This window comes from Chaetura pelagica, unplaced genomic scaffold, assembly GCF_000747805.2.
Source record: "Chaetura pelagica isolate M959 unplaced genomic scaffold, ChaPel_1.0 scaffold17, whole genome shotgun sequence".
Lineage (NCBI taxonomy): Eukaryota > Metazoa > Chordata > Aves > Apodiformes > Apodidae > Chaetura > Chaetura pelagica.
This window is the reverse complement of record NW_009970726.1, coordinates 10,826,144-10,853,409: the sequence shown is the minus strand read 5'-3', so window position 1 is coordinate 10,853,409 and position 27,266 is coordinate 10,826,144.

Genomic DNA, 27,266 nt, shown 5'->3' with positions numbered 1-27,266 from the left:
TCCAAGCCTACAGAAGTGCCAGAATCTCTTTTGAGGAGTTGCCCCAGAAACTTTTTTTATGCATCCAAATGAAAAGCTGAAATTCAGTTTAAAAATATTTACCTATTCCAGCTACTGAAATTTCACTTGAAGTTTGGCCAAAGATTCAGGGCCATTTCTTTGCCCAAACTCCAGACAAGATGCATTCCCTGTAAGGTCAGTTCTGAACTTGAACTTGCACCTTTACAAGGCAATTCACTGCAAGATGAAAGCATTCAGCTAAGTAGCTACAAACCTCCTACACAGCACAGCTTACACAGAGTCAACCACACCAAACTTATGATGTAATTTCATTATAACTTTGGATAATCTCTTTAAAATCAGGATGTGCTTTTAGAGATTGGCAGGCCCAGAAAGCCTATAAATGTCATGAATTTGACACTTGTTACACAGAAAACAGAATAGCACACTTTTTTTTGCTATCTTCTAGGACAGAAAAAGACTTTAGAGATAAAGAGTTTCAAAATACTGTCAAGTTTCTTCCATTTTGGGTACATAAAGTCAAAGATTTTAAAAAATACTCTTTCTAGCAAATATTAAATAGCCATATTCTCTCAAAACTGAGAACGTTCAACCCAATATCTTGTTTATAAACAAAAAGTACAACTGTTGCATAACAGCTTACTTTTCTATTTATAAAATCAGTTTTTAAAAGTGTATCTTTTATTAGAAATAGCTAGATTTACTTTTTAATACTACAACTATTATTGATGCTATGATTGAAAGGACAAGATTACTCTGAAGAATCTGCAACCCAATTAAAATGTGATTGCTACAGATAAGGGTGTGGTCTTCCACAGATTCACAACTGTCTCAGGTTACTGACTCAAACCCATTTAATAAAAAACAGTAAAAATTTCATGTATTGCTCAAGTCTCTCAATTACACACACTGACAAAGCCATCATTAAGTTAATTTTATTTTGAACCTCTATTCATATTATTTCATTTCCAAAGGGGAAAAAAAAAAAAATAGATCACTTCAAAAACCACCTTTCCCCTGGCAACACATGAACCACAATGCAGGTGACAAGGAAGCTCACTAAAGTCCTTTATTTTTTAATTAGGTTGCAGAATCATAAGAATAGAGACTACAGTACAGAGACCCTACAGTGAGGGCCAGACAAGCTGTAGTGCCCACAAAGTGTGGAAAAAAATAATTTAGTTCTGGAACTGAGCTGATAAGGAAGCTGCTCTGCATCATAGGTAAGACAAAAATCGCTGACAACACACACAGCAGTTCCCTTTCCTGCAAGTCTGCAGTGGATGTGTCTCCCTTCCTCACATAATTATGCAGGCATGGTTCTTATCCACCAGAAATATTTATTATATATTTTAATAAAGCAGATAAATTTTATTTTTTTTTTTTAAAGCAGATAATAAAGTAGATCTGAAACAAGGTCTAGGAAAATAGACAAACCCCCAGATCTGGCACAATGAAAGCAGCAGGTGCTTGTGGCTGGGATGGAAGGAGAGACAAGGAATCACCTCAATGGTGATCCCATTGGCTTAACCATAGCAAACTGCACCCTAAAATTCACCTCTGAGAAGACTTGCTTGGGTCAAATACAACCCTGACAGCTGCAAAGGTTCCAGATTCAAGACCTGTATGGTCAGCTTCATTCTGTTATAAGGCAACTTAAAATAAAAATGTTTGTGTCCTGTAGACATAATTTGTTGTGCTTACATTGCAAAGGTAGTAAGTAAATTTAACAGAAAGCCTGAAGTGAGCGGATATAGCACAGTATTCCCAGAATTTTGGTAAAGTGCTTCATAGGAGTCTTTGCTGAAATGTCTTTCACGATAGACTTTTCCCCTTACATGTGCACTGTGTGTAATTTCCTCAGGTCTGTTTTTGTATCACTTATAAAAAAATGGACTGGGAATTAATAGTTTAAATGCTTCTAGGGAAATCATTACTCTAACTTCTCTGTTAAGAAAAAAACATTACATTTGTCATAGAAGTAGCTGTATCCTAAGCACAATTCATTTCTTCAATAAAAATTAATGGATTTAGATTGATCGAAGATATTACTTCAGTTAAGGTACTTACCAAACTTCATAAAAGTATATTATTCATGCTAGCAGTGCAACCTACCTACTCACTTCTGCTCTCCACTTTTCTTCTCCATACATAACACAGTAATCCCATGCCACATCAACTTCTAACAATGTACGGTCTTTCTCAAAAATTTACAACAAGATACTCTCTTTGGAAGTTATTTTTGCTTCACACTATGAGCCTCTCTGAACATCCAGAGAAGCATTCAGCAATCTTTATTACCACACAGGTAGAACAGTTAGAAGAAAAACATTGCCAAATCGCCACAGAAGAGGACTAATTTTTACAATTGCTACTGCAGATTTCTTCTTAATCAAAACAGCCATTATACTGCCAAGGAGATTCAAGTTTCAGAAGGGAAATAGCACCTCTAGCTGAATATCAAGAGATCCAAATGAAAGTAAAGCATTTAATATAGAAAACTGTGTTCATTTGCTAGAGTCTGTGCCACATCCAACAAATCATGGTGTGCATATAAATCCATTTTATTTCATTATGTGAGATCACTTGAAACATATGTACATAGAAGTCTTTTCAACTAGATATCAATAGCATTGGATAGCACAAATATAGAACATAATACATATAAAAGCCTTCCTTCAAAAGCTAGTGTTACTTTTTCAATCGTAAATCAGTAACAGCTACAAAGCTAATATTAAAAAACATCTCAAATTTCAGACACACTGCAGCTGTGACAACTGCCTTTCCAACAGGTGTTTTCAGCAGCAATTGAAGGAATTTTGAGATTTGCACAGCACTGTTTTCATTTAGTAATGCACCCCTTCCCACCTTCTGCAATAAACACAAATGACATCCTTAGGTGATTAACTGATTTATAATCCTCAGAGGTATGGTCATTTATGAAGCAAGTCAGGAACTAAGATGGAAACACCTGTGAGACATTTACAGTTAGTTTAAAAGTGCAATTCTGCTAAAAGAGAAAGCTTGGCAATTAAAGCATAGATAGGTAGAAAATAGATAGGTAGATAGGTAGAAATATGCCTGCTATTGCTTTTCAAAGCACCTCTCAGAAACACAGCATTGTGCTAAAAAAAAATTCTATGTGGGAGGGCAAGAACCTAAAAAAAACCATAGACAGGTTACACTCCTTAACCCAGTCCTTTGTACCTACATGTGAGGACACTATTTTATCCCCAGAGAACTCTTTGTTCATTCATAGTAGAGTTGAAGGCCCAACACTAGACATCTCAATCTGTGGCTATAGAGAGAATGAACTAATTTTTCTTGCTCAATAAAAACTTTGGTGAATTAAAAAATACTTCCTTGTGGATTTGTGTGAGAAAGAGTGAGATACAGTCAGAGAAGAGCATTTATGAGGAAGGGTTACAATTCACATAGTCCCAGCAGTAAATATTCTCCTGCAGTTCTTTGTGCAATTGAGTTTGGCCTCTATTCATTTTGACACAGACTATATTTCTGCTGATTTTTATGACACATACTTGGTGCTGACATACACCTGAACAATTTTTTGATAAACATATATGGGCCCTCCAGAAATACATTCCATTACACACTTGCACTAGCATGAATTACACATTTCTGTGTTATATCTGTGCTCTCCTAGCAGCTGGCTGCAAGTCAGAGGATCATGTTTTGATGTCTAGCACTGCACACTGCTGAGAAAAAGCACTGACTGGAATCCTTATCCCAAAACCTGAAAACAGTTGCCACACAAGAGCATCAAGAATAACAAATCTTCCCCACTCAATAGCCCCTTCTCGGACTTTCCCAAATCCAACTGTATGCAGAAAAAAAATAAAATTAATGGTGACAGGAGCAAGCCCAAAATGACCTGTAACCATCCTGAATCCACTCTTCTTGCACTTGTGTCTGCGATAAGGAAGTAATTAATAGCCTCCTTGCACTACTACACACCAGTCACAACTCACCATCCTTTTTTCCAGCTCTTTTTCCAAGGCACTGCATGCCCATAAGACCATGCCTTCTGCAGGGTTTGCTGTTCCTGAGAAAGGTGCTGCAGAGTAGCAATACCTGGGCTGTTCTCCAGCCAGCACCTCCAGAGATATCAACATACCCAAGACTTTAAACCTAAGGTTTACTTTTCAGTCTTGTAGCCTTTCTCTGGCATTAGTACAAAATGTTTTCCATACCATCTGCTCATCTGTGATACAAGCAGGATCAGCACAATGTAACATCAAAGTAATTTACACCTGTTCACGCTGACCTGCCAATAAATAACACATCAGTACTAAAATGAAACTATCTACAGATTTCCTAAGCATTACTAATAGGCTTCCCTAGCTGTACTGCATGTGTGAATGCCAATACATCATATAATGAGAGAATTTACCAGCTAGCATTTGCTCCAGGTACCATAGCACCTAACACTAGTTAAGCTGCTGTTTTGCTGTAGTAATACTAGTTTTAAGAACTCCGCTCCATGGCCTTCTAACAGTTTGCTTTGCTATTAAAAAAAATTAAGAAGTTGTCTGTCTTTTCTTGAGTAAGGGCAACAGAATTCTCTATTAGTTGTGGAGAGACGGGGCTAGTGCACTGAGTTTCAAAACCCACTTTCCTTGTGAGATTTCAGGATTTAGCACAAGAGCCCAGGCCATGAATTCTGCACTCTGACCAGCCCTACCTGCTGTCGCTCTTCTGTGACATTCACAGGGCATATGTGGACACTGAGCTGTGGCTTCTGTTTAATCCACTCTTGTGCTTGCTTTGGAAGAGTACCTGCCTCAGCAGGGCAGAGAAGCTGGAGGTTGATGAGGAGTCAGGAGACAGAGCTGCATTAATGCAGGAAAACAAAAGGTCAGAACTCAAGAAGGGACTAATGAAAGGAAACGGGAGGAGAGAGCAAGTCATTCTGGGGGAGAACAGACTGTCCACTAATATAAAAGAATTTAAAGAATTTTCTCCCAAAATGAAACTTTTTTTCCCAATACAACAGTACTACTACACCAGTTGCCTTGTAACAAAATTAATCCTATTATAATAAAAATATATGGAATAAAAACACTCTAAATAATTGTAATAACATTGCATTCTGCTGAAACATTGCATCTCCCCTCTACTACTACTACTCAGAAAATTACTAGCTGTAAAACAACATGATTGAAAAGTACAGTCTTTTAATTGTGAATAAAATTGAGGTATTTTAGCACTTTTAGGTTCACCCTACTTTCATTTGCAACTACTGATCACATCAAATTCCAAGGAGAATTTAACATTTTGATCATTTAAGGATGTTTTCTACCTATTACTGACCAAAGATGAGCAGCTGTTTAAAATACAGTTTGCATATATTCATTGAAACATTTAAAATAAAGTGCTAACAGACCTTTAACAACAACAGCCACCCTAAACACCTCTTTCATAAATTCATTTAATATGAATGTCATCTAATAAGCAGGTCAGCAGAGAACTGCAAAGCAAACAGGGTAGCTCTGCTGCTGCAACTGCTCCCTAGACAATATTATCCTCATATACAAGATAAAAATTATGCTATATATATTTCAGAATAAATAATTTTACCTGTACATTTTCCAGATGTATGTACTGCTGTAATTTCTCCTTTAAGAATAAATTAGTTAAATCCATAGTCTTGGATGTGAACACTGCATACCCCTTGGACTGTCTAAAAATGGAACTTTCCTTATTTCTGCATCTGTGATAATTACAGCAAAACAAACCTGGGTGTTTGGGAGAAGGGAATAAGAAACAATACTGTCCCAAAGACATAGAATGATAGTCCAACTATCAGTAATTTAGCAGAGTTTTGGTCCAAGTTATGTTCCCAAAGCACATTCAGCAGAAGTCTTTTTTGGAGATTTTCAGTTTGGGGGTTCTAAAGAATACATATATATAAAATGAAAAACACCAGTCCTACACTGTTCTTAATTGAAAGACCCTGGAGAAATATCTGTATCTACAATGGCCTCATGACATGGGCACAGCTCTGGCAACAGGAGGATTTCACAAAGCCCCATCACCAGCCTGGCAGGGATCACCTGCAGCTGGGAGATGCTGCCCATCAGCAGCTCAGCCACAGCAACAACCCAGAGGAACTTCACCACCCAGCTTTGTGCCTCCAGCCACAAGACCCTCAACAAAATCTGACCCACCCGGCAGTTGGCTGCAAGGTCTGCCTGGACCTCTGCCAGGTCAGAGAGCAGGACCTTCCCTGGAGCTTAAAAAAAAAAAAAAAAAAAAAGGCTTCTGCTTATGGATTTTCTCAGTATTGGAGAAGAGATCCTTAGTGGGGTATGGAGCTGAGTCAAGGACTGGACACCCTTCTTAAACTGGGGTTAAATTCCATTATAACCTTTGCACTGTGCTCACAGATATTTGAGGTTAGCATATTTGAGGTCAGCAGCTGTGTGAGATACTACAACACAGCCTCTGGCAGATTATTCTAAACAGCAGAGATGTAGGAAGCTGCAACTGTTCACAGAAATAATGCAAAAAACTTTGCCATCTTTAGTACCCTTCCTAAGTCATGATATTTTTGTTCTTTCTTGTCTTCGGTATCTGCCAGCTCTATCAAACTCTCTGAATCTTCTGGAGCTATGAAATTCTTTGCTAACTCTGTTGCCTAGTGCCAAAACCAGTCCTGAATCCATCAGCTTTCCACACCATTATGTTATTACTCCTTGTTATTACACACCAGTTTCACTCATTCTCCTACATTCACTGACATCTGATTTTAAGAGGAAAAGGTACCTGGCTGAATTATATGGCAAATTAACTAGCTCTCCCAGACTACATTCAGGCAAGACAATTTCTTTGCATTTCTTTTCTATCATACATAATGCCACTACATCTGGTAATCGAATTATCTCACTGGAACAAAAAGAGAACATAAACCAAGTATTTGAAAACCAGTACTAAAAGCTACTTTCTAACCCACCTTATTGTTACTCAAGTTCACCTCAGAATAATGAAGTGTTTTTAAGCGACTAAAACTTATCAGAGTAGTGAATTTACCTCTGCACGGTTCTTGTTTACCAGCTTCATGTTGCCTGCCACTGAAGGGATGATGGATACACAAAAAGGCTATTAGGTTATTCTGGAGTAGAACTTGGCATCTGGCTTTATCCATTCATTATTTCCTGTAACATTGATGGAGCTGCCATTACAGCACACATCCACACCTTCACATACCACATTGGCACCAACCCCTGACAGATCACATCAGTACTTCATTAATGGTATTTTTTTGTAGAATCACAGATTATGCTGCTCCAGTTATGCTTCTCTTTAGTGTAGCTTCAATCATGACCCTGATGTTGTGGGGCTGTCAAACAAACCTGTGCAGTTTCCAGCTCTGTGCTGCTAGCACCTTTCATCCCACTCTAGCAACCTAGCAAATGGATCAGGCAAAACAAACAGTAATGGGATTTAGAGATTAGTTAATTCATCCAGCTACTGTTGAACCACTGCTGGGAAGGGCAAGACAAGAATAACAGACTAAGCCTGTTAAAACAGACATAGTGATAAACAAAGATAGCCAGACATATCAACCCCCTATGTCTGTCTACTGGCTTTATTCAGCCCTGTTGACAAATAGAGCCAGAACCACCAAAAAATATGGGAAAGAAAAATATAAACAAGCACATCAACCCATTACATAATTTTTGCTTCCTCCCCCCCCCAAAAAAACCACACAAAAAACAAATCTCACAACACCTACAGAAGAAAGATATCCATGCAAGTGCCGTGGGGCTGTTCCTGACACATTCTTTTATAAACTCTCACTTTAGACAAACAGCATTTAATTTCCTAATTTTTTCATGCATAATATTCTCTGAGAATAAGGTCACCAAGCCTCAAAAGGATATGGAAGATTCAAGAAAAGAAACTTTCTTCTCCTTATTTGTCTCCCTCTTGGATATGATCTTCCAGATCTCTGGCACTGAAGCAAACTCACTCCTCAATTAAACCAAGACTTGTAGCCCTTTTCTCACACAGGTACACTTTATGCAGATAACCAAACAGTGACTCATGGAATAAAATTAGGAACCGTATAAATTACTTTTCCCAAAATCATTATACATTTCAGTAAAGCAAAACCAAAAGTTATTTGCTCTGACTCCACATCCCTTCACCCTCAATCTTTCTCCATAGGTGTCCTTTCCAGAAGAGAAACCCAAGTCATGTCTTAACCAACTCTGAGGCTCCTTTCATTACCTAGAAAATCCCTCATCTGTGGAGGAAAAACTGAATTTCACTTCAGGGGACATCCTGGGAAAGGAGGATTGAGAGTGCATACAGGAAGGAGAGCTGAGGGGACCCAAGGAGTCCCCAGCCTTTGGGCTTCCTTCACTTCTTCCTCCCTCTCTTACATGCCCCCAGGTTCCCTCCCCAGTCCCGAAGCATCTCTCCCCCCTCAAGCAGCTTCCTTTCAGCATCTCCACCCTCAATTTGCAAAAATATCAGCTTCCCTTCCCTCAAGCAGCAAATGTTGCTCACACAGGGCATCCCAGGCTACAGCTAGGAGAACAGGTGTCAGGTCACCATCAGGCTCTGCTCTGATACAGTGAGGACATCTTGACTGGACATGGAATAACAACTGTGAGCTGAGGAGCTCCAGAGAAGAGAGCTTACTGTGGTCCAGCTGAAAGAACAGGAAGCCACCAATTTGCTGACTCTGTGCCCTACACCAAAGTTGCTGTAAGGAGTAGCTGAGTAGCATCTCATCATCATCACCATCTCAGCCTTGCCAGAAAGAACTGCATTCTTCAGCCAAGTTTGAAATTGATTCAGGTATTGTTAACATCAAAAGAAAAAATTATGAGTTGTTAAAGCCTCCATCAGATTCTCTTCCACCTTCCATAATGATGGCCACTAATCAATACTATTCACAGCTTCTTCAAGTGTAATTTTGTGAGATGTTTCTGAGATGCTGCTCACGGGGGGAGTCAGCTGCTCAGCACACAGTGCTCACAGACCTCTGCAGAGCACAGATCCAGCCGTGCAGCCAGCACAGCTCATGGGCAGACAGTAAACAAGGAGAAATAAATCAATCTATTCCCCCATAAAATTGTTGCCACTTGAATTGCAGAATCTTCCACAATGATGTTGTAGATAATCCTGTTTCATCTTGATTACAGCCAGTATTAACACCCAAAGCAATAAAATCTTTCACATTCTCATTTCATACGAGCCAAAGGACAAACCTGCTGCAGTGACATATGGCTCTGCTCCTCTGCAAGTATGTTAGACTGCCTACAAAATCTCCTTGTCTAGCAAAGGATAATGCTTTTTAAAAATCAATGACCTGTATTAATTTGTATTTACCAGCAATAAAACCTCACATATCATCATAATCATCTTTCTATACACCAGATAGATGAATTTTCTCACATTGTTTGCATTTTTTCTCCTTTAATGGAATTGTTTTAGACTATGTCATTGATTATATAGACATAATTTGTGTTCTTTTCCAGAAAAAAAAAAAAAAGTCTGCTTGGGGTTGACAGACTGCAGAACAATTCCTGCATAGTTGAAACCACATAAAGAACAGTCACAAGGATATGTTTTGCATTGCTTTGAAAACAAGAGGCAGTTCATAGCCATTTACTTAGATATGGTTTTTCAGCCTCAGGGAATTGGGTAAACCCATGGATTTTATTTCTTTTAAATCCAAAAGTTTTCTCTGCAGTGTATGCACTGACGCCCAAGTGCACATCCTGAACTCCGTGCAACAGGATTAAACCCTCTCCTGGCTCTTCTTGCTGCAAGATTCCTCCCCATGTTACTGCAAGGTGACCAGATGCCATGGGGAGGGCAGATATTATCCCAGGTTGCTCTTCTGTGAGCAACAACATTTCCACCTCTGTGAGGCAGACAGGGACCTTTGTCACCCAGGTCCTGCACAAGACCTTATAAATGGCTCCTTGTAAACCTTCCTGGGGAGGATGGAACAGATTTCTATTTTTGTGTGTAACAAAGTATTTCTCTGTCTGAAGATGCAGGTTCACATAACAGAGCTGCAGCTTCATAAAACAGTAACTGCTGATATACAAGAGCACCAGCTCATTTAAAAAAAAATAAAAAAAAATTAAGGAAGAACAGGTAGGAAAAAAATAAATCTATTTCTGTCTCCTCCTGATTTCAGACTAAGAAAATTCTGTTTATGTATTGTTTTCAACAAAATGTCTTCTGCCTGTGCCAACAACTTCTTAATAGTAAACAGGATGCAAACTGCATGACATAGAGGAGCAGGTTTTGTTTAACAAATGCTTAATGTCATTGTGATGGTTTCTAAAAAGGCAGCTTGTAATGGCACGGAAATTTGCACTTACTGCAGCTTAATTAAAAAACACCTATTTCCCATTTATCTCTGATATAGACACTTTCAAATTAATATAGGGAAATATTTACCCATGTACTACTCTATGCAAATGAAAGGTATAATGAAAAACCTTTTGCCATAGAATTCATCATTTCCTTCAGTCTGTGATTAAATAATGTAGTCTTTCTCTCCATAACTGGGGAGAAATCATAAGGTATTATTTGAGCAAAAAGATTTGCATTTGTGGGTTACTTGTTTAAACAAAGCAGGAAGGAACCATTTCATTAACTTCATAAGGCAGCCCTGGGAAAGCATGGCACAACCAGAGCTGAGCTTTAGTTAATGTGTGTTGGCCAAGAGATGTCTGGTGATAGAAAAAAGATTCTTTGTGGTAGACTGATTCTTTCTGCAGATTTCTGAGGTCAAAAACTTTTTGAAGCTGCAGAACTCTTCCATTCTAAAACATGCTATTAACTTCTATGCCTGTGGTAACATTTTCAATTGCTATGCCAACAAAATACATTGAAACCCATCAATTCTTTTTTTAACATCATTTATGGAGGGTAATATTTAATGAAAATAATTTTACCCAATGACCTAATTCTTATGAAAAAACAACACTTTTGGGGGATATTTTCAATACCTCTTTTAGATAATATGAGATGAAACCCACCAAGGAGCAACTCTAAGTGGCAATGCATTAGATCTAGGGACATGAAATGGGCACTAACTGGCTAATTACCTTTTCAGTGAACATGGATTTATAATTTGTATCGCAATGTTAATCGTGCCCCTCAACACCTTGTCACTGAGCACTCCACCCTCCAGTGCACCAGTGCTGCAATAGGGATTCTCTTCAGACTAAACTTCCTTCAGAGGTTTTAATTTCTTCATTTGCAATGATTTCTGTTTCAAGCATTTGTATGGGTGAGCTCTAACTGGAGGACCAGAAAGACTACCTTGGACTTCCCAGACAAAGGCAGTGTTAATTCACTATTTAAAACAGTGACTGATCTACCAAAACAAAAGAAAAATTCAGTATTAGACTTAATTTTTAACAAAAACAGGAGTGGAACTTTGACATCTAAAAATAAATTCACCAGAACAAAATTCGAGCAAATTTTTAAATATTAGGAATTACCAATCCTTATTCTATGTCTAACTGTGTATCAGCATTACATCACCTTAACTTTTCTTGAAAAAATAGACCCATTTTTATCCAACTAAGGAAAAAATAAGTAAAAGGGTTGGGTTTAAAAAAGAAATTACATAATTTGAGAGAATCAAATATTTAGAGCACAATCACTTACCAAATACATGTAAGCAATCAAAATTAGAAGCACAAACTCAAGAGGAAACTTTCCAATAGCTACTGTCAGAGAAACTGTTTGTTTTATTAAATTACCTCGCATAAGCTATCAGCAAAATTCCATTAAAAATTAAGGCAGGCTGTAAAATGTCTGTAAAGAGAAGTAGGAACTCTTAGTTACTGTGGAAGTCTAGTAAATCTTTACATCTCAAACTTGGAAGTTAAAAACTGAAACAACATCCTAAAAGAAAGATTAAATCAGAATTTCCACAATCAATTTCAGCTGTTTCCACTGTGATGGTGCATAGCAGGTGGTCTTCTCTAAGTGTCCAATATACTATTAAACTATTGGCAATCATACCAACCAAAGGTCCATCCACCTAACTGTCAATCTACTCCAGTACTCGTTTTATTTGAACTTTATAGGTACAGAGATACAGTAGTATGATATAGAGCCAAGAAAAGACTGCAGGACAAAAAAACAACCAAAAAACAAAAAACCCCACCAAACACATATATGAAGGAAAACTTCCTTAGTTCTCAACAGTAACCTCAATTTATTCCCCCCCCAGCACATCATGTATTTTCTGGTTTGATAATACTCTCATCTCTTATAGACCTCACCATAGAGAAAGAATCAATTACAGTTCAATAAAAGATAAAAGAAAGCAAACAAAAGATATTATTGCCACAGAAAAATTGCATCATGTACAACCATTCATAATTATGCCTGTCCTGTTACTTCCAATGTGGTGTAGCCTAATCTCTGAAAGATTCAGCAATATAACACTAAAGATAGACTAAGTACAATCTTAAAAGGACTAATAGTAAATAGAACAAATTAGGTACACACTTTCAACCTTAGAGCATTGCAAATTCAATATTCACACAAATGTTGATGTATTACATTAAATACCAAACCATTTTCCTTTCAACTGGCATCTTCCCCTGAAGAGTTTAGAGTCCAAACACTCAATATTCCATTCCCTTACTGTCCCTTAACATCCACTCCTGTCACAAACCTTCTTAAATCATGCTGCTCCTGTTCTAGAGCCAATAGATGAAAATGCTGACACAGCAGCAAAAGCTACCAAATATTCCTCTACTTATGCAGATCAACAGCCAAAATTATTTAAGTAAAGGACTAAATTACAATAAATAGTGTGAGACCATAAAATATATTTATTGTCCTGTCTACCTCTAGAGCCACTTTTGTTGCTGTTGCCATGGAGGTTGTAGGGCATGAAAGTAAATTCAGTTTAAATTAAAGGCTTTGAATCACTGATAATGGAGAAACGCTTTTCATTAACAGGTCTCTACCTGTTAATCAACAGTACTATGATTAGTTCACTTTCAGATTGTTCTTATTCATTAAATGAGGACATAGAACAAAAAAGCCTGTCACTGTTCTTTATTCTAAGCATTAGAATAAAAGAAGGTATATATTTTCTAGCTCTCTTTGCATAAATGCTGTCCTTTGCACCCAATTAAGTCCAAAATAAGGACCTCTAGTAATAGGCATGCAACTTAGGATAAAGCTTCTACTTTCTTTATTTAAAAATGAAGAAATAAAAGCAAACATATCTGTTTAGTTTAGCTGTTCAGAACAGCCATAGCAAGTTACTTTCATCTTTGTTTTCCACATGCATATGAACTTGCACCTCACATTTAGATTATTATAGATTAAAGTAATTCCCCCCTCCTTAGTTTCTTACATAAACAATAACCATGATGTTATTTATCATTTAATATGTTTTCACAACCAAGTTGTCTTCATACAAAAGAGTCACTACATCTTACAGAAACTGTAATCAGAGTGCTGCTCTACTGAGGCAGATATTCTTTCAGGTGATCCAAGTCACAGTTTTGTTACTCAGTTCTCTAATATTCTTTGAAAAGTTACTTAGCCAGGACCACAACATTTTATTTATAGTTTGCAGGGAATTTTTTTTTCTATTACATTCACTGTCTAAAGGCAGACAGTGCTTGTCACATGCTATGAAGTCAGCAACAAAAAGGTGTTCGTTGAATGGTTATCGTAATGCAACAGCAGTCAACCACTGCACAGTCTGGTTGGCAAAGGAGAGGGGTTTTGAAGTTTTAATCAGAAAAAAAACCCACCACTTATGGTAATGTAAGCACAGAAAAACTTGCAACTGTAAAGAAACATCCAAAAGAATCTTATTCAGGAGACATTTAAGAATTCTACAGCTTTGCTTTCCATACACAAGAAAATGTAGAGAGTAGTCAGAGTCATTCATCAATAGCCTTGTAAAACTGGTACATTTTGAAAACCTATGGTCTGATTAATCATCTCCTATTTTAAGCACATGTATTTTCAGATAGGATTACTGAAGTTTTCAAGAATATACAAGTGGCATGACTAGTAAAAAAAAGCATACAGCTTTCTCAGGCAGGAAATATGCTCAAAGTTTTCTAATCTATCCTCCTTTAGACACTCAATGCCCCTACAGAGTACCAAAGTATCTTAATAATTAATAATTTGATTGAATCAGCTGACCTCTGCTGCACTGAAGCAGTATTCAGTTATTGATATCTAGGGGTACAAAGGCAAATTAAAGTTTAATATTCGGTAGAGATTAGATGAAGACCAAAAATAAGCAAGTAGATCCAAAAGTATAGACCTCATTTTTGGAATGACACATTCTTAAAGTTATCACCATGCTAAGTAGAAGATATCCTTCTAACACCAGGAAAACAACATCTCCTCCAAATCTGGAGTTCCCCAGTAATTGCAGAATGGTTGTGTGGCTGTCACTGCCAACTCACCAGTTTCACACCTCCTTTGTTTTGACAAATTTTCTTACCATTCTTTGTTCGTAAATATATTTATGCAGATTTTTGCTTGTTTTTCTGATTTTACTAGAAGTGAACAATTTTAAAAAACCAAAACCAGCCTTCTATTCTACTTTTTTTTCAAGTGTCACAAGCCAAACATCTTAATCACAAAGTAAACTGTAACAACTCCAAATGCCCCTAAACACAAGAAAGAGAGTTTCAGCAGAGCCACACTGCTGCAGTGTCTCTCCAAACCAGGATTCAGATGCTTTCCACCTCATTACCCTTGGTGTTCTCTTCTTCTCTACAGACCACGCTGTCCTTTTCAGGCTCTTGTTTTTCATGATTCATCAGGCACAAATTTTACTGAGAATCCCTAATGCCTTTTTTCAAGTGGGCTGCATTTTTTCATGGTCCCCCAAATGTTAAAATTACTTTTGTGTGTGTACTGAAAAACTGAAATAGGGAACATCTCTGAACAGGTCCAAAAATGTGCCAACAGCAGCTACATAGCTTACCCAACAACCCTTAACAAAGGGGTCCACCACACACTAATGATAGACACAATAGAGACAATATCTCAAACACCCAAATATATTTTCATTACAATTTTAATATTTTAGTGTAACATACATTTTCAAAGTTACCCAAAATTGTATGTATCCTACCTAGTACAAGTTTCAAAAAGCAGCAAATATGATTTGCCTGTTTTTTTATAACATACACACATTATTGTAAGAGTGAAGATTTCATATGAATTCAAACATTCAGTGGAGAAATACCATTTTCAAAAATTCTAGAACTTCAATCCTGCTTAAAATCAGATTACATTAGACTTTAGACACTCATCCACATTATCATTACAAATACATAACTTAGGTAAGAGAGAAAAAAAGATACTAGATAAGCTTGGTTCTTTAAAGACCTAGCCCTCCCACCCCTTGACCTCACCAACCCATGGGTGAAGAGGCCGAGTCTTTTAACCGAACATCTTGAATCACACACTAAAATTACCTAGAAAATCACTCAGGCATACACTGATTAAACATTTTAATTGCTATGTTTGCCCTGGTTCTGTGAAACTCAATGCTGATCTTTGAAGCAAAGGAAATATACTACTGTAAGTCACAACATCAAGACACAAAATCAAGTTTCCATTTGACAACACAGCAGCATTCCTCCCCAAGCTGGAAAAGAAAAGGTCTGTCCACATCAAAAACACTATACAACACTTTGCAGCTCCAAGGCTTATTTACTAGCACAGGACAAAGGAATATAAAGAATTACCTGTGACTGGTGGTAGATGTATTTCTGCACACATTTGCCTCTCACTTAGTGCTGGACAACAGATTGTCCGTGAAGCCTGAATAATGGTTTTGTGCTCTGCAACTTGAGGTTCTCCACACAAAAATACCCACAGTAAAGCTTTTTGTGACAGCTAGAATTGTGGATAACCATAGCTGTGGTATCACATTAAGTGAGTTTTCCCAAGGGAAAGATTTTAAAATCACCTTTGATCACTGCTCCAGTTCTAATGCCAGCTGTGCTAGACACTTCTACACCACTATCAGACAGGTAGCTACTTTAACACCACACTGAGACAAAAACAAGTCACAAATAGGCAGTTTGGAAGATAAGTAGTCCTTTTCTTCAGTGAGAAAACCACCACACTCTCTTGCAAGGTAAAGCAGATTAAGTTATCATTGCCTTGGCATTTTTAACCTCGTTGTAAAACTAGAATCTTATTTTTTCCACATATTTTTACCTCAAATAGCTCAAAACCATTCAGCCTCAATGATGAAAATGTCCCTGTTGGAGAATACTGGACTGTGCATACTCACTAGTATATCAGATCCCCCTTGTTTATAAATGGAGATAGAATGACTCATTTGCAAAGCAGTGGGATGGCTGAGTGGAGCAGAGCTGAGGAACCCTGAAATACCTACAGCCACCATCTCCTACTCCCTTTCACTGTCTTGCCACCATTGCTACTCCTTGTTATGTACTGCAAATTCTATTCCAATCACTAATCCTGAAGAGGTCTGACACTGTCCTTAGCTTTTTTAGAGTTTGAGTTTCATAAGATAAGGGGAAGCAAGAGCTGAAGTTAAGGGGAAGGGAGAACACAGGCTGATGGGAAAACCAGAGACTCCCCCAAAAACAAATTCTGCATTATTGAGTTGCTCCTATGACATGACAGTCACATAATCTAATGGGCATCAAGTGAGGTGAAAAGAGTGAGCAACTTTCAACGTTGGTGTTTATTTCCACAGCTGGAACTCTTATTAGCTAAGGCATCAATCTTCACAGCCACAGATTCTCAAAAATATTTAGGTTGTAACTCTCTTGATTTCATTTGAACAAACTGTGCAAATACTTTTGAAGATGTGAGGTTACAGAATAACATGCCACAATGAAATTTTAAAATTTCCTCCTTCTTGAGTATCATACCAGGTTCTGACACACTTATTCAAAGCATATTTTTGAAAAATTAAGTTTCTGAAAAAAAAACAACAGTTTTTCTCTTGAACTGTTATGGAAGAACCACCGAAAGTAAAAACTTGTATTTAAATTACTCCAAACATATATATATATATAACCTTTTACCTCAGAATTCAAGTTAGAAACATCATTACAACAGCAGGTTTACCTCATGGGGTGATATCATCTTGTGAAGAATTCCCACACCCTTGATGAGCACAGAAATTTTCTGTACATACAGGAAAGCAACAGTATGAGGTTCCACTTCACATTGCTCCTCAGAAGTCTGAATTTAATTATAACAAGCACTGATTCTCACTAAAAAGGTTTGGAAAGCTTAGGCATGGATTTATAGTGTCATTTGACAAAATTTTAATAGCTTTTCTAAGAGTACTGCCTTGCAAATGCAGATGTAGCTGCAGACATCTGTTAGCTAAACAATGCTGAGGTGCATCCCCCTCTAACTCCATCCTACTAAGCAATGATCTGGAAAATCTAAAAGCGCAACACATTAAGTTCCAGAAACCATTTCAGGGCTTCTGACTGCTCTCCCTTATCATCTGTAGCACGTTTACCATTTATGGCTCATCACCAGCACATGCAATCACTTATATTCCAACTGCTCAAGGAAATCTGTAGCTGAGGAAGAAACTACATTAATATTCCGAACTATCTGGAGACATCCAAACTTGGAACAGCTCATGCAATGCTTGGACACCTCTTTTGACACACCATGCTAACCTAAGTCCCTCCTAACAAGTGCAGCTTGCATACACAAAGCAATATTGATTCAGCTGTGCAGAGCTGTTTGCACAGCCATTCAGAAGCACAGTGTCTTCAAACACCACTGCAGACATTGGACTGTGTCTTCCTAGGAGGGGTTTTAGTGGTTGTCAGTGAGGCTTGGCTTAAATGATGCACCCTGCACCAATGACTGTATTTAATTAACTTTTTTGCTTGGCCTCACAGAGCTGTTTTCTACAATCTGATCTTGTCAGCATGAACACTGTTATGATTTCATGCAGGAAGGAGGCTTGCAGCCACATCTTTCATAAATAAAACTGCCCTGATTTATAAAGGCTCTGTTGATAAGAAGCAAAGATATCCTGGTCTGCATGCATGGATAAAACGCAGCACAAAGCTTCTTTCTGAAGCAAAATATCTGGAAATTAAACCTAATGGAAGGAATGTCATCCTTCTAAATGAGCAGTTCAAACAGTTTAATAAAGGGAGAAATGAGGACAATAAGGGATGGTTATTTTGAAACTAATGTTTTTTATCTGTACCACATGGTGTTTTTCCCACTGGCACTGCCAGAATTCAATAGCATGATTTCATAAGAAGGGATAAGAACTAGTCTTTGCTTGGCTGCTTTCAGGAGTCAGTTTGTTTAAACCTTCCAACAAGGAAGCTATATGAGCTGATGTTTTACATGAACTGCTGTACTTATCACTTAAAATGCAAAACAGAACATGACATTTTCCCACTCATCCAACTGTACTAGGCTTAATGTATAAATACAAGGAGTGTTCAAAGATATGTGAGGGATCTCTGTTGCTGAGATCATCCAAGACTCCTTTTTTATGTTTCTTTCTCTTTCCTTTTCCTACAAATGCATTCTAGCCAAACAGTAAAGAAAATAAAATTACACATACAGAGGAAAACTCATTTGCTCCAAGAAGCAAGCATCTCCAAGACTACAGAATGCCAGATTATTTTCTATTAGGGTCTGCAGCTCATAGGCATAACCACCTTTCATGTCAGTTTTTAACTGCAAGCTTTCAAGGTTCAAGCATTCTAGACTGGTTAAAAGATCGGTTCCTTCAACTGTAAAATAGAGGCAATGATGTATCAGAAGTGAAATAAATTACACCTAAGACACTTTACCCTGCAAAGCACTAGCTTTGCAAAGCAAAAGTCCAGGAAAACTAGCTTGGTCTTCTTGCCTGGTTTATCCTATGCCATTAAGATAAACATGAAACATTATGTTACTTTTTAACCACTTGATGAGTCAGTGTAGCTCAGGAAACTGATAAAAGGTTTGTGGAAATAAATTAATATTGCATGAATGCTGCTGGAGCTATTAAACAAACATAAGTGAGAACCCATCACTGAAGCCAAGAGAGACCTTTCTATGATGAGGGAAAGCATTAGAAAAGTCAACAATCATTATTGCAGCAGGTTCTTTGCCCTGCAAAAATGGCATCTGACCTAAACAGATTTAAGTGCTGTAACTGACACAGTTATGCTATTTATACCAGATCTTGCAACTGGATTACATTGCTTTTAACAATTAAAATATTTCTTCTAACATGCCTTTTATATCCACACATATGAACATTCATCAAATATCTCAGGCACTTAATCTCTTCTTCAAAAGAAATGAGAAGGAAAGAATTATATTTTTTTTTTTAAGTTATAAAACAGCTCAGTTATTGGTGGTTTGGTTATCCTTTTACAAGTCTGATGCAAGACAAGGACTTGAAGTCTTGCGTTGATGACACAAGACAGCAAACAGAGTGACTTCAGTCTCAAAAGGGCAAACTGAGTTTCATTTTTGAAAACATGGTCAGTTCAGTTGCCTTTGCTGAAGGCTGAGAGAAAGATCAAAATTCTCAGCCTTCCTGCAGGAGTCAGACTCAGATCTGCAGATCACACATGCTTCAAAGATGCTACCCAAAAGTAGCTGCTGTTTCTTACCCACATTCACACTGTGCTTTAGAAATACAAGCTTGTATGACAACAAAGGAGATAAACCTTTCCATGACCTTGTAATACACAAAGTAAGCTCTGCTCCTGAGCATAGCAACCTCCACAAACTTAAGTTCCTGAGCTTTCATTCCAGCAAAGCATTTTCATTTTACTGTATCAGAATTTCTGAAGAACTTCAGAGATAGAGTTGAACCAGAAATGGGAAGGACTTCTCAGAAGCAAGTGGCCCTCTTCTTTTCAGGTACAAATAAAAAGTAAACTCATAGTATTTTAGTACTTCAAAGTATGATCTCCAAAGAGTCAGTTAATTTTCAAGAATAGTATATTTCTACTTGCACCAAGGACAGCATTTATAATCCACTCTAGACAACATGTGGCCAGTTGGGGGTGGGGGGAACACAAAATACTTTGCAGTGACCTTTAACATATTGAAAGAATCCTTGCATGTATTTTTTATTTATTTTTTTTTTACTTAAGGTCAGCCATTAGGAAAGATCATTGATCAACTGCTTTATTCATTTTTGACCTTTCTTTAAGTTATGCCAAAGTAAGAGTAGATCTAGAGAACAGGTCCTTTCTGAATTCAAATATACAATTTCCATAGCTTAATTTTGCATTCTAATGAAAGTCATGCTGAATTTCTTAAAACTGCATCTTCAATTAAGAGAACAAGTAGAGCAAGAAGCTATGAAGGAACCTTTATAGAAACATCTTTATTGAAGACTCTTTGTTGTCAGCTAAGAGCATACACTTTTTTTTACTATTACCTGTTACATAAATTCCCAATCATAGAATCCTAGGGGTTAGAAGGGACCTCGAAAGATCATCTAGTCCAACCCCCCCCTGCCAGAGCAGGGTCACCTAGAGTACATCACATAGGAACGCATCCAGGTGGGTTTTGAATGTCTCCAGTGAATATGCACTTTCTGCTAGATAAAATGGTGGCCTATCATCAAACCTAATTAAATATACTTGCTTTGGGAAAGACTCCAGCTGAGCACTGAAGATCATTGGTAGTCAGCAAAATACACCACTACAGAAAACTGCCACTGCCCTTCCTGGTGTCAATCACAGGAAGTGCAAAGATAGAATTTTTGCAAATTATTGGAACAACTTCAAATGACACATTTACACAAGAAAGTTAATAAAAGCACTGTTTCTAACCATCTAATTCCTCCCATCTCCTCAACCATATTTGTGTCTTTTTTCCTCTCCCACATGCATTTGTCTGATACTCAATAATAGTGGAAATTTAATCTCATTTCATTGTACATATTTGCTAAATTAGGATATTAATAAAGTTTATCTAATAAAGACCCATATTATTGGCTCCAATGTTTGATAGAAAACAACACCACTTTTTTATGCCATACATTCATGACAAGACATTTGATATAAAATACTTAATATTAAAAAACCCTAAAACCCTGATTACTGATCTTCATATTTTATAACAGTAATTGCTTCAAAAGGTCTCTAAACATGGTCCATCCTTCACCAGAACTTACATTATTTCATATAGCACATTAACAATCTTCAGCTATTGCCAGAAAAGGTCTTTTCTACTGTTCCCATTACTCATTCATACATTTGTGTTGGCTTTTTTGACTTACTGAAAAGAAATTCTGAAGGAGAGCAGAATAAAGCTGCTTCTGCATAGTTCAAATAAAGTCATAGAAAAAGGAAGCAATATAGTCAAGAATAAAGATAGTTTTCCTTCCAAATAATAATCTTTTGAAGAAGAGGAGACTGATAATTACTCAACATCATACTCTAAAAAGCTGAATACCCTGTAGATAACAAAACAGTTATTTTCATTCTGTATTAAGACAAATTAAATGTTAGAATACTTTAGTCTGTTAAATTTAATCACAGTATTTTCTTATAAAAGGAGACTATGATCTGGTACATTTTTTCTTTTCTCTCCTTCTCATTCATACATAGATTTGGCTTATTGAATCAACCAAATAGCAATTGCACAGCAGAGAACAGAGAAATCAGCACACAAAATATTCAAGACTTACCATTTACACAGATTTCAAAAGGTTTGCAAAGGTCATCCTCAAACAGGCAACCTAAAAACACAAAAGAAAGGTAAAAATTAATACAGGTTTCAAACTGTGGATAATTACTGCAGACTGAAGACCTCTGAGACTATTAACTGCTCAGCAAGGGTTAGACATTTGGTTGGCCTTAGGAGTCTAAATTGGGCAATAGAGATAGTGAAGAACAGGGAAACAGGTCTGGTTAGACAGCACATCTTACTGACTGCTAATGTCCAGAATAACCTTTGATGTGTCCAGAATAACCTCTGATGTTTTTCTTCCCCTTCATTCCTCTGCTGAGAAATATATTATTATACCACAATACACTACAAAAATATCCAGCAAGAAATCAGGAGTTTCCTCCAGAATTTTCTACTGTGAAGAAGCAAGCCTAGAAGTCAGTTATATATTGCTCAAATTAAGCTTGGCTTTAGTAACTACATCCATAGATCATGCCTAGATCCTCAGAAGCACTAACTTTTTTGGAGAGAGACTTAAAAATGAAGCCATCCATACCAACACTGTGATACCTCCACAGACAGCTCATATATCAGTACTGCTCTATGAAAAATATCCTAGGGCTTTTTTTCCCAGTTAAAGCAAGGTATTTTTTTCTAAAGCATGTTGCTTTATTGTCCCCTGCTATGCCAAGCCCTGCATCTCACCCTTGAATCTGCATCCAGGGCGGTAATCCCAGCTCATCCACTTACACACATCTTCATGGATGAAGTATTCTTTTCTCCTGTTGCTCTTATTGCCTAACCAGGTAACGAGACATGAGTTACTATCCTATTTACCTTTGAATAAAATTAACTGCTGCTGATATTAATCATGGCAGCAGAGAATTGAGCAGGATTTCACACTATGCACCAAAAAAACACCAAGAACTTCACCACACTAAACACAGGAACAAACTATCTCTCCCCAGCCTTGTCCGTCTCCTCAGAAGCATAGAGTACAAGCATCTCTATTAATCAGAAAGTCAAATGGATTAAGTATCCAACTTTTATTTTAAAAAAAACAACAAACCACACACACAAAAAAACACATCAAAAGAAACACACAAATTAAAACCAAAACACCAAAATTGAAAAGCTCAAGAGTCACAGCCTGTGAATTACCTGAATCCCAACTCTGATAAAAGTTCAGAGGAAAAACACAACTTATGTATGCCTACACAATCTTTCAACAAGTAACTGTGTTAAGCACATTCTTAATCCTGATCTAATATACTGTGTCTCTCAGCAGGAGTTATTAGCACAGTGCTAGCTCTGAGCTAGGCAAGCACATCTGCATGAATTCAAGTCATTTGGAGCACCAGCAGAGCCTCTTATATCTATCCTACACCTGCTGCAACAGCCACCTATACATAACCACAAGCAGATAATGAAAGCCTACAACCTGAACACAATAAGAGTCTTTACTCATCCTTTTTCCTATGCACCAATAACTGTGGTTACACATTTGGTAGCTTTAGAAGAAGTTCCAAAGTAGGAAAGCCTTCTTCAAGCAGAGTACGGCAGAACAGCACATCTACACAATCTGTAAGATTTGGTTTGTGATGTATTTTTGAAATTTACTTTTTTTTTCCTAGACAAGTGTACTGTAACAGCCCATTGACCTGAAACAGTACCTGAAAACTCACTGAAGAACTGACCTCAGCCTTGGTACTGACCCAGCAAGGCAGGGCACCTTATCTATACATTGACTCATAAAGAACAGAGGGCAAGAATGGGGACAGACAGTGACCAAAATCCATCAGTACAGGATATACAGCACAAAGAGAGCTCTATCAAGAAGCATACTAATGATCACTTTAAAAAGGAATGCTTGCAGGGGAAAAGTAAAAAAAAAAAAATACTTGAAGTAATAATAAAAGCTAAACAAATTATAGTTCAAAACTTCAATTTTCTGAAAACAGGAGTAATCTTCTCTAAAAGAAAATTTTTTACTATTATAAAAAAATGCTCACTGAAATCCCTCTGCCTTGTTTTCCTGAGAGATCACAGAAGAGTTAAGATCAGAAGCCTGATCAATCTATGTCCAATGAAGAGCTGCAGAAGGTGTTCTATGATGGAGGGAAGACAAGCAGTTTTGTAGCTGATTTCTCATCCTGCAGATCCAAAAGTTATAAGATGAGAAGCTCTAACCAGGAATATTTCCAGTGGAGTCACACTTTAAAACAGCAACTCATTTATCCAGACCCTGCTGATTTTGAAACACTTGGGAGCCGGGATCACAGACACCTGCTGCCTATGGCCACCTGCTAGAGGTGGGCCATCCCATAATATACTGATATTCTCAGAAAAAATGAGATTTTTATCATGTGCTAGTTTTTCTTTTAATAATTGATTGTCTTGATGCAGTAAGCATCAAATAACCAACTATTAACCTTGAAACTTATGTTTAAAAGGCCAAATTAATACAAATCAATGCATGGCAAACCATACCTATCTATGATTACCTTAAAATAGAAAAGGACCTCCAAAACACCTTTAAACATTTTATTTCAAGCTATTTATTGCTAGATTTTTATGCATATTTCACCCAACTGGTCAATATGCTAACTTAACTACAAATTTCTCTTTTGTTGTTATTTGCTGTGACATTAAAAGGCATCATATTGCATTTTAAATATTATTTACCTACTAACAGTAATGCTGAACAGCAATAAGTCACCACTGATGAGTGAAGTAGGATTGTCCCACAAAAGCAATTAGTTAATGCCTCATGGGAACAAAATTATATTTCAATTTGTATCAAAAACTCCCCCACCAAAGATCATCTCCCAAAACACAAAATGCAACACCTTCAAACCCCACAAAAACACCCAACACACCCAAAACCCAAACCTCCAATCTTAACTCATACAACAGCCCTGAAATAACAGATTCTCCATATAACCATTCAACCAGATGGCAGAGACTGAAATAGAACAGCTACACATATTTTGCTCAGTTTCATCTAGAATTTAAGCACCAAATTCTTATTATACTTGCATTAAGGATTAATCTCTTCCCCACCACTTCAATAGTCCCCAAATCCATGTAGTTACAAACATTACAAAGTAGGCTTGAGCAATGACTTAGCTGTGCACAGGAGCACCAGCACCAACAGAAAGCTCAGCTGATCACCCTCTCCCCATGAAACCAAGGCACACAACTGTATATATGCATCTTGTAATTTAGGGCAAGTAGTTCCTGACACATATTGGAGCTATTTTAAATCCAGTCAGTACAGCAATATGGGTTATCCCATATATGTGGTTAAATACAATTTTTTTTTCACATATTTAAACGTGAGGTTTACAGAGGTGTGATGTGTGTCCACTAGCTTCTACTGACATAAATCACGTGCTTATAAATTATCTTCTCAATAATTTACCACAGTGAATTTCAGAAGCACTTGCATGAGTGCAGCTCACTACAGGTCAGAAAAGCCCAGGCTGACTGTGCAATACAAACCGATACAGTGAACCTCCATGCAACCAAGCAGGTCTCTCAGAGAGAGGACAATAAATTAAAAAACACCTAACTTTATCCCTCAAATTAAACATAGACTTCAGTAGTCTGCAGTTCTTCTGTGCCAGGTAAAAGGACCATCTATATTGAACTCATTCCTACATATACATTTTCTTAATTTTTTTTAAATTTAAAACTGCTTAAACTGAGTGCAGGCATCTATGCTATATTTTATAGCATTTATACATTTACATGGTTTATTTTTTGTTAACTAGCCAGAAAGTAGTTTATACAGGGCTTTGCAAAAATCATCTACCTCTCTTTCCTCTCCCCCTACCCTACATTTCTAATACTGCTTCTCAAGGAATCAGCACAACATAATCACAAAATACTTTTACCACCAGAGAAGCTAAAAGTTTAAATCACTTTGTCAATATATTCTCTGCATGAGGCACTAATAAAACTGTTCCCTTCCTCTTTTCAACAGGTATACAGCAGTCCTGCTTTCCTAAAGACAGAATAAGAAGTTTTAAACCACCCTGGAATATACTGTTTTGTTTGGACTTATAAAAGGTGCCTCTGCAGGTTACAATAATCAGGTACCAGGTGAAATCACCTGAACTTCATTTAAAAAAAAAAGCTGTAGTAATTCACTTATCAGGAATATAATTTTTAAAAAGCAACTAATTAGACAGATGGTCTTGTGTTTATTTCTTTGCCCTTTCCTCCAGTTAGCCAACCTCTGAGGATTTTACATTAAACATTTCTTCTATGAACATCCAAAACCAGTAAAAAATTGTATTGGCTAAGATAAAAACCAGGCCACAGCCCCTCTTTATCAAAAATTGTCTTACAATCCTCAAAAAGAGAGCAACCAAGCAGCAGGAACAGATAAGTTTTGCTACCATTCATCAATTAGAAATTGAAAAAACACAAACCTCTAGATCCTTTCTGTTGTTTGGAGTTCTCTGCCTCTTCCTTTCATGCTCTTCATTCAACTGCCATGCAACCAACTAGTATCTCTTCACAACTACAGAACTTAGCAAGCCTATCTCATCATAAGGTTTCAGCCAGTATGGATTTCTTTACTCAAAATATGATTGTGATTATTTTTAATAGCCTGAAATAAAATCGCGTTCCACATATATTGACTTCTTTCAGATTTAGCTGCTTCCCGTAAGACCTTGATGGTAAGCGCTGCTAAACTTTGCTACTAAACAAAATAAGAAACACCTGGTTACTCCAGCACTGGGAGTGCCTGCTGGGCTTAATTGGGTCTGTAACACCAGCTGTGGATGACTCCAAATAGAGAGCACATGTTTATTTTCCTACAGCAAAATTAAGAAACATGGCCCAAGAATGGAGTTTCTTAAATGCTCAGCTCAAGTAACTTGTTTAGTTCTAACTGAAAAAAATCAAGATGGAGAATAACAACAATGAGCAATAATAAAACTGATTGGTAGGAAAAGTCAAACATAGTTTTCATGCAGAAAACTGAATAGAGAAGTTTTCTGATGGGTCACATTCTTCTCACTAACAAAGGTGACAGAAAATTTTGTTCTGTCTACCAAAGCTGTGCTCTGTCCAACACACCCTGATCTGTCTGCCACGTGTGTACGCCTAACCAGACAAGAATTACACAGAATTGCAAGCATGGCTGGGGAAGAATGTACTTCAGGCTAATCACGGGTTTTAAGCAAAGTTCCTCTCAGTTGTCCCTACTCTGTGATAACCTAGATGCTACATGTGTAGATGCACGTGTAATCTGTTATTCATTACTCAAATCTTTTCAATTGCATTTGAAAAAGCAACTACTGTTTCTTTAATTTGATTTGGGCATTCACTTTGACAATACATTTTATATTCCCTGGCCCTAGTTATATTTTCTTTAACTCCTTTTTCATTTGCTTTTTTTTTTCTGTTCCTCTTTTACTTCTGTCCCAAATTCCCTCAATCTTTTTCCAAAAAGTATTTTTTCTAAATCCTACCCATTCTCTTCTACTCTCCAAGAAACAATTATTCCACCAAGAGAATGCAGTCACCCCTTTCTCTCTCTGCCCCTCCTAAGCACGAACCTC